A 9,320-nucleotide genomic window follows, 5' to 3' on the forward strand; every position below is an offset into this window, starting at 1 on the left:
TGGCTGAGTGCACCCTTAGAGATAGGGTGAGGAGTTCGGTCATCCGGGAGGAGCTCGGGGTGCAGCCGCTGCTCCTCCACGTCTAGAAGAACCAGTTGAGGTGGCTCGGGCATCTGATCCGGATGCCCCCTGGACGCCTCCCTGGGGAGGTGTTCCGGACATGTCCTACCTTGAGGAGACCCCGGGGAAGACCCAGGTCTCGCTGGAGAGATTATGTCTCCGGTCTGGCCTGGGAACGCCTAGGATCCCCCGGGAGGAGCTGGAGGAGGTTTGTGCGGACCGGGAAGTTTGGGCTTCCCTGCTCCAAATGCTGCCTCCACGACCCGACCCCGATAAGCGGTAGAAGAAGGTGAAGGTGAAGGTAATTGCGTAATGCATGCATAATTGGTTGATTCATCCTGATAATACAAACTATGATATTTGTTTTTATCCTTTGGTGCAACTTTTAAAGAGTTAAAACATTCAATTACTTCTACACTTGTTGCCTGGTTTTGAATAGATTTTTTAATTTTTTTTTTTTAATTAGCATTTTTAAAAATGCTAAACACAAAATGCACACTACAAAACTAACATGTCGCACCGTACTGCTCCCGCATTTGGCTATTTTCACCTGAAAATAAAGAATGAAGACACATTTAAATCAATGAAAAGCATGGCTTGTAATATACACATTTTAGCCACTTGTAAGGCAAAAAAATAAAATAAAATAAAATTAAGGGTTAACATACTTTGGATATTTCTACACTACTTGTCTTACTAGCGATAGCATCAAGTATAAATGAATGTTCATTCAATGAATGTTCTGTCCCTCCTACATTGTAGATGTGTTACATGACAAGTTATAGGACGTTTGTATAGCTATTGTATCGCATTGCTTCACAATTGTTACATTGCAGGAACACATTCAGTCATTTCATCTTGCATGATATAGGGACTGAAAAGAAGCAGAGTGAAGAACAGTTCTTGTATCTTATTCTCACTTTCCCTCATTTTTGCCACAGTGTTTGCGTGTCGCTGTGTGAGTGTTAAGTTTGTTGTGTGTTAAGGTCTATTTTGCGCTCTCGAAGGCTCAAACGTTGTGTTGCTCAGTCTGGTCTGATCTAAATGTCACAGCTAATGATGAAGTAATTTTGTACTGCTCGCACGTTTGATCGTTTTACCCTTAAATTACAGGGTACAGTGCAAACTAAAAGTAGTCCATTTTTTTTTTTTTACCTTTAGTGTGACTAGATTTTTTTTGAAAAGCATGACTCAGTCAAGCAACGACTGATGAAAATAGAATGTTTCTATATTTTATCGTCTGACTTGAAACAGCATCATGTAACTTTAAAATAATAAAATCTCTCTTTGTTCCAGCTCCAGAGGTCCTTCCATCGCCACCAGAAGGTTATCGGCTGACTCGAATCTAATATTAGAAGTGACAATGCATCTAGTACATAATATCATGAGATATTAACAGAAGCTTATAAATGATTAAATATATTTACCTGTATCACTCTGCGTTAATTATTACCCAGAGGGGTAATAATTCCTATAAAAGAAGAGATGAATATGATAAACCAACATGACAAAGTTTCTATAATAGTTTTTTATATTCACCTATAAAGCATCCGTGGCTAGACTGGTATCTATTGAAGGGAGCACTGCAGTCGGATCCGCGTGTACGCCACCGTCTTCAAAAGTTGGTCGCATTATTGCTCGAATAATTAAATCTTTTTACTTGTATCACTCTGCGTTAAATGAATGTCACACAGATGGGTGACGACATCTGTGAATGAAAAGAGATGTGATAAACATGACATAACGTTTTATATAATACTTATAATACTTGTATATGTAGATACACAGATATACTGTATATATATATAGATATATTCACCTATGGCGTGCAGAGGAAGAGGCATCCATAGCGAGACTGGAGTCCGTTTGAAAAGGAGTCCGATGAAGTTCTGGCAGGCCTGGTCAACAGCAAAGGTTACCCCTGAACTGATGTAAAATGTGGTCAGAATCAGGGTCATCGAAATACTCCATTTGTGTTAGGTCTTTTGTTGATTTTGGATAAAACAATGTTGGAAGAGCTCAGCATTTGCTAGATAGCTCAGAGGTGTGAACTTTTTCCCCTGTCAAATGATGCTATTTGGAAAGGAGGGGTGTGTGTGTGTGTGTGTGTGTGTGTGTGTGTGTGTGTGTGTGTGTGTGTGTGTGTGTGTGTGTGTGTGTGTGTGTGTGTGTGTGTGTGTGTTGTCTGAAGACAGCGAGGTTTGCCTTCAGACAGACTTTGTCTTCAGATTGTCTCTTTTGAAGATTCAACCGGCCGGGAAAGAACTCACATCTCCTCAGCAAATTAACCCGTATCATGGACTCTGTTTCAGTGTCTGAGAAAGAGTCAGGCCTAGTGACTGTTGTTCCCCCACTGTTTGACCTCATTTTTGAAAGTATTTCCTGAGTAAGTAAAAAATCACTCACACAGGGTATAAAATTAAATAGACCGATTCAACAGAAACTCATATGAGTCGGATAGCTGTGTCATTTGAACTAATGCTGAAAACTAAAAGTATTTCTTTCTTTTGTGTTATCCCTGTTCACTCAACCTTATTTTCTGAAAAACTAAAAATATTTCTTTCTTTTGTTTTATCCTTTCATCGCTTTACCCTAGTTTCTGAAATCTAAAAGTTTTTCTCTCTTTTGTTTTATCCTTGTTCACTCAACCTTATTTTTTTGAAAACTAAAAGTATTTCTTTCATTTGTTTTATCCTTTCATTGCTTGACCCTAGTTTCTGAAAACTAAAAGTATTCCTCCCTTTTGTTTTATCCTTGTTCACTGAATGTTATTTTCTGAAAAACTAAAAGTATTTCTCAAACAAGTAGAAATTATCTGTTTTAAACACATTTTGAAAAAATGGTGCATGAGTTGGGTAGCTGTGTCATTTGAACTATTAGTGAAGACTAAAAAAGTGTTTTGTTTCTCCTGTGTTATCTTTAAGAAATATTTCAAGAATGAAAAACTGTTTCATAAGATGTTAAATAACTTCTAAAATGTTTAAACCAGAAATAATATTGTAGCTACTAACACTGTGAGGATGCAGCTGACCCCTCCCATGCATCACACAGGATGTAGCATCCGCCCTCGACCTTCATTATTTTCCTTCCTGTCATAAAACAAGGGGAATGGTTATTATTTTAATTTCCTGTTGATATAAAAAAGGGGGAGGGTTATTATTTTAACTTCTTGTTGATAGAAACAAAGGGGGAGGGGTTTTATTACCTCCGGAAGGGGAAGGGTTTATTACCTCCGGGGGCCATAAATCAATACAGGTTTGACATTTTGTGGTTTCCTTCTTCTCTCTGATGATGGATATACCCCCACAGCTCCACTCCCTATGACTTATCCTGAGAGTTTTCAATCGTTCCTTATTATTATTATCCTTATTATTTCTCTTTGACTGTAGTCCGAGCGTAGCGGAGATGGGAGAACCTTGGGCTAATGTGGAGATGAACTCGCCGGGGCTCCGCCCTTAACTCCAGGTCCGCCATGCAGGTCAACTTGAGTAGGTGGAGAGAGTATCCTCACCACATAGTCTGACCTGAGATAAACCATGTGGAGTGCAAACAGGACAGAACTTCAACGTCCAGACCTCACGCCTTAAAGATTGCAGCCGAACCGTGGTGGCCACCACTGCGGATAAGTGCGCAGGAGAAGCGTCGCCAAAGTAGGTGAAGATTGACCAGTGGCCTGTCTCATATCAAAGAGGGGTGGCGTGCCAAGAGACCTGCTGCTATCTCCACACGCCAGGTCTCACGCCAGTCCTGCCTACTAGACGTCTTGCGCCAACGACCTCACCCCCAAGGTCCCTGCTCTGGCAACTACACAGGGGAACCTAAAGCCATCCCATAGCCACAGCACTTGTTTGAGACCAACGTGGATGAACACAATTGGCACAAATTAAACGTCCACATTTGAAGGGAAAACTCGCCAGTGGAGAAACGTTTGGCCCATGACGAAGTGCTACGTCAGACAAATAGAAATCTGCAAAAGTTGAGGCGGAACCCGAGGAGGCTGCTCGGCCGGTTTCTGCCAAAGAAACTCCTCAGAAGGCAGCTATGGATGTTGCCCCTTTTTACCACCTGCCAGAGCCACCCACATCTTATCTGTTTTCCCGACGGCCTTGACTCCATTCAGACTAGCTCTCGACCTCACGGGACACACCTTGTGCAAGTGCCAGTGGTTCTCATCCGGGTGGGGGGTAGGACAGAAAGCCTTCACCGAAAAATTGCTGACCTCAGAAGAGGCACAAAGAAATTTGGGAAAAAAGACTAATCGAGAAGACACGTAGTTCTCCAAACCCTCCTGATGGAGGGCAGGACAAGTAGGAGAGCTGCTTTGTAAGCCACCAGCTCCAAAGGAGCCTGATCAAGTGGCTCGAAGGGAGCTTCAAAGAGAGACTTTAATACCAATTCAAGATCCCAATAGGGGCAGATGTGTCTGGAGGTGGGTCTTAACTGGACTAACAGTGGATGTTTACCCAACGGACAGCAGTCCACACCCATTGAGCATTATATACTTTGAGTGTTGCGGGTGCTTCAGCATTTCGAATAGTGAACTGCACCTCAGGGGGGCAGAGGACTGCCTGCTAGCCTTGAAGTAGCCATGCTTTGTTGGGGACACCCCTGGATCGGCGGACCCCTCATAATTTCTGCCCCCTGCTGCTGGACTGTTTGCAGGACTTGAACAGGTTGCAGCACACCCTCGTGTGAGTACTCCAGAACATCTCCCAGGACTCTGGAACTCCTATGAGGTCATCTTGACCACAAAGCTTAACCCCCAGCCTTGCAGTGTGGCCTGACCTGAGAACCATGGGCAATTACCATGGCCGTCCATACCGGACGTCTGACTGGCACCGCCGGCTCCTTTGTCAGACGGCTGTCAAGGAGATGCACGTTTTGCTGCACTAAACCGCCTGCAATGTCACCGGCTTTTCACTCCTCATGAAACGGCTCACTAGACGATGCTCGCCGACGGGGTGACCGTCCAGACCATTGTGTAGCATGGAAAGGGCTGCTACATATACCCATAATGTAGCACTGCACCGATGTTCATTAACCAGATGTTGGAGAAAAGAGAGGATTAGAGAATAGGTGCCGATTTTGGGGAGGCTGACAGGGTTCCACACCACTGGGGAAACAATGTCCATTTAGCATTGTATGCTCTGAGGGTTGACAGAGCTTTAGCGTTCTGAAGAATCAATGGGACATCCGGCATGTGACTGATTGTTAAGCCTGGAGAAGTCAAATCTTGAAGGGTCCTCGGGGTTCCTGATGCTTGCAGAAGCGCTGACCTCGATGGAGGGAATTCCCAGGGGCCTTTGATCCGCATCTGACACATCTCCAGATACCAGCTGGAGCTGTCTGGAGCCACGAGAATCATTCTCACAGTCGGCAGCTGAATTCTCCTCATCAGAGAAAGAAGAAGGCAAGGAGGAGGAAGGGCAAACAGGAGGCCTTCTGAGTCCAGACTGAGTCCAGCATGACCCCACGAACGTCGTGCTCTGTCTGGGACTGGGACTCTGACTGGGAGTGCGCTTTTCAGGAGGTTTACTCTGTGTCTCAATAGCACGATGTGCTCCAACACCAAGCTGGTGTGCGCTCATGACTCCTGTTTCGACCTGGCTAGAATCAACCAGTACTCCAAGTACGTCAGAATTCGCAGACCTTGTCTCCTTAATGGATCGAGCCCCACCTCCACGCACTTTGCGAAGGTGCGAGGCACTAGAGTGCTGTATTAAACCTGACCCTCGAGCCCAAACCGGAAAAACTTTCTGTGACTCGGCCAAACCGTGTTGTGGAAGTTGGAGTGTGCAAGATCAAGATCCACTCTCACACTCTGACGCACTCCAGGAGTCTCGTGGTAGTCCAGAACCGCTGTCTGGTCACGAATTGGTTGAGGACACTGAGGTCCAGAACAGTTCTCCACTCTCCTGTCTTCTTGGGTTCCAGAAAGTACCAGGAGTAAAACCCAGTGTAAGAGGATCGCTTTGGCACTAGCTCGATTACTTCCTTTGACAGGAGAGCGCGGACCTCCTCCATCAGAAATGACCGCTGGTTCTCTGAGTTGACCCAGGTCCACTTGAAGTCGCGGAACCTGGGATTTGACTGTGAAACTGAAGGGCGTGTCAATGACCGAGTGTCTTCTCGATCCATATGGGCAGGTGGGGAGACATGCGCTTTCAATTCGGAAGATACTCTGTCAAGACAGGCGCCCTGAGCACAGGAACGTACCCGGCCTCCGGGGCAGGTCCAGGTCGAAAAGGCCATCGGTGCTCAGCGCCCAATGTTCTTCAAAAACAGACTCGCTTTTGTCAGCTGGGGAAGTAGGGTCCCAAACTTGCAGTGTACCTTGATCTGACACTGCAATTCTCCTAAGATGGACACCCGAGGGACCGGCCCAATCATCCTCAGAAAGAGATGACTCTCTCGATGACGATGTCTTGCTTGCCTACGAGAGGTTTGGAGTGCTGCAGAGAAAAGAATCACAGACAGACATCGGATCAGACATCGCACGAGGGAGCTGAGAACAGAACCGGTCTGGCATGCAGCGCCTACTGTGTGATGAAGTGGTGGCTTTCGCGGTCCTGTGGCGACCCCTGCTGGAAACTGGCAAGTCTGAATAATAAGAAGAGTTAATGGCAAAATTGAAACTCTCCCGACTTTTGGCAAGAACCGGGATCTGTTGAGAGACGGGAAAGAGTTATTTGACGCCTATGCTTCTTATTGTGGCGAAGCTGAAAAAAAACATAACTTCTTGGCTCCAGAAACTTCCCCGTCTCTAGAGACGATATCAAACAAAAACACATTTTGAAGCAGGATTCCGCATTGACTGGAACCGGAACTTGGAGGGTGATAAACCCTAATTTTGGGCGGAGAAGAAACAGACCAAATACCAAAGTCATGCATCTTTTTTTTTTTTTTTTTGAGTTAGACTTTGGTTCAGATGCATACTTTTAGATACAAAGTTTTCTTCCTTCGCATTTGGAGGGTGCAGAGCTGAGAGACCGACTGGTCTCTCCAAGAGGAGCAGCGATGATCAGCGCGGCGATGATCCGGACGGCTGGGCTCACCCCTCCCCTTCGACCAGCGACGGTGTTCCCCCTGGGCGGCGGCTGTGTGAGGAGGCGCTGCGAGCAGAGCACCGACGGACTGTTGAATCTCCAAAATCTCTGGTGGAGTGAGAGAGGTTCTGCGATGGATGAGCCTGTCCACAGAGCTCATGAAGAGCCAGATCTCAAGCGCTATGAGCCGGTTGCCGACGGCGTAGACACCATTCCACTGCGCAATAGTGGCTCTGTCAGCGCCGGGTGGGAAGGTCACTCCTCAGGGGAGTAGTCGAGCTCCAGGGGCGAGGGTATCGCGCATCGCACATCGCGCATGCGGCTAAGCGAGATGAAACGCGGCGCCGCATATCCAAACCCTCCACCTGGCAGTAAGCTCTGTACCTGACCACGTGCGGTGCTAGTGCCAGTTTATTTATATTAATATATATATATATATATATATATATATATATATATATATATATATACTGGGTGAAGAACTAATTCAACCTGTCTGAAGTGAGAGTGAGAGTTGAGAGTTAGTAACATTTTTTTATTTTTGTCGGTCTGTAAACCATCTTTACTTTTCACTAACTACAAGCCACGTGCCCCCCACACTCTGAACAACCTTGCTCTTGCACAGGACCAGAACAACTTCTATTGTCGCTTTGAGCAGCCATTTTGCACCAACACCTCTGTGGTCTCTCCAGCCCCATGTTCCACTTTACAACAAAGGACTATGCTGTCTCTTAGTGACACAACTAAGATGAACGATGTCACTGAGACAGCAACGTCGATCACAGACACTTTTGATGAGCCACCCCCTCACCTCCCCCCTCTTCCTCTTTCTCTTGACATCATGGAGCAGGACGTGCGCACTCAGCTCAGGAGGCTTAACCTTCGGAAGGCGGCAGGTCCGGACAGAGTTTCCCCTGCCATCCTGAAGCATTCTGCTGCTGAGCTGGCTCCAGCGTTCACTGACATCTTCAATGCTTCCTTGGTGTCCTGTCATGTACCTGCCAGCTTTGAGTCCTCCAATACCATCCCTGTTCCCAAGAAGGCCAGGATCACAGGACTGAATGACTACAGACCGGTGGCACTGACGTCTGTGGTCATGAAGTCCTTTGAGCGCCTGGTTCTCTCTCACCTGAAATCTATCACTGCTTCTCACCTGGACTCATTGCAGTTTGCCTACAGAGCCAACAGATCTGTGGACGATGCAGTGAACCAGGCCCTTCATTTTGTTATGGAGCATCTGGACTGCCCAGGAACCTATGGCAGGATCCTGTTTATGGACTTAAGCTCTGCCTTTAACAAAATTCTTCCAGCTCTGCTTGAATACAAGCTTCGCCAGCTTGACGTGCCTGACTCCCTCTGTAGATGGATTACAGACTTCCTGACCAGCCGAAGTCAGTGTGTGCGGCTGGGGACGACTGTCTCCGACACTCGGACCCTCATCATCGGGTCTCCTCAGGGCTGTGTTCTCTCTCCGTGGCTCTTCTCTATGTACACTAACTGCTGCACCTCCAGCCACGAGTCCATGAAGCTGATCAAGTTTGCGGATGACACCACCATCATCAGGCTCATCTCAGATGGAGATGAGTCGGCTTACAGGAGGGAGGTGGAGCGGCTAATGTCCTGGTGCAGCTACAACAACCTGGAGCTCAACGCCCAGAAGACAGTGGAGATGTTCATAGACTTCAGGAGAGTAACAGTTTCTCTGTCCCCTCTCATGTTGGCTGGTTTACCTATTCCTATTGTGGACTCCTTCTGCTTCCTGGGAACCACCATCACTGAGGACCTCAAATGGGAGCCAACCATCAGGTCCCTCATCAGGAAGGCCCAGCAGAGAATGTTCATTCTGAGGCAGCGACGGAAACTACAACTGCCGACGAAGTTGCTGGTGGAGTTCTACACAGCCATCATCCAGTCCATCCTCACCTACTCTATCACCGTCTGGTACAACAGCGCCACCTCCTGAAAATGTGTTTCATGCACCGTTCACTCACTGCTCTGGGATGCCTGAGAACATGAAAATTTCACCTGCAAATATTGGAAAAACAGTCTTTCTAAAAAAAATTAATACTAAACCTATATTTCTGAACTGTATTTCAAAGGGTTATCAACATTTTTTTTTTTTTTTCCTGGTCAGAAACCGAGCTTGTCTCGGGCTGAAAACGCATTTTCTGTACTGTACATTCTCTGCTCAGGGAATGCCTCAGAACATGAAAA

At 46.4% G+C, this 9,320-nt stretch overlaps 1 long non-coding RNA gene across 3 annotated transcripts; it reads right to left on the minus strand.

Annotated features, from left to right (window-relative positions):
- Window positions 1–475: 475 nt before the first annotated feature.
- On the minus strand, window positions 476–7,244 carry LOC128767471 (uncharacterized). Of its 3 annotated transcripts, none has more exons than XR_008416114.1 (7): window positions 6,997–7,244; window positions 6,601–6,660; window positions 6,394–6,512; window positions 1,880–1,986; window positions 1,600–1,768; window positions 1,488–1,531; window positions 476–610 (listed from the first exon to the last, which is right to left on the minus strand). It is a non-coding gene; the product is annotated as an uncharacterized LOC128767471 (long non-coding RNA). The 3 variants fall into 3 exon arrangements; XR_008416115.1 differs by having other exon boundaries at window positions 7,116–7,228; XR_008416113.1 differs by lacking the exon at window positions 6,997–7,244 and having other exon boundaries at window positions 6,601–6,781.
- Between the last annotated feature and the right edge of the window lie 2,076 nt (window positions 7,245–9,320).

Source organism: Synchiropus splendidus, chromosome 11, assembly GCF_027744825.2.
Source record: "Synchiropus splendidus isolate RoL2022-P1 chromosome 11, RoL_Sspl_1.0, whole genome shotgun sequence".
Taxonomy (NCBI): Eukaryota; Metazoa; Chordata; class Actinopteri; order Syngnathiformes; family Callionymidae; genus Synchiropus; species Synchiropus splendidus.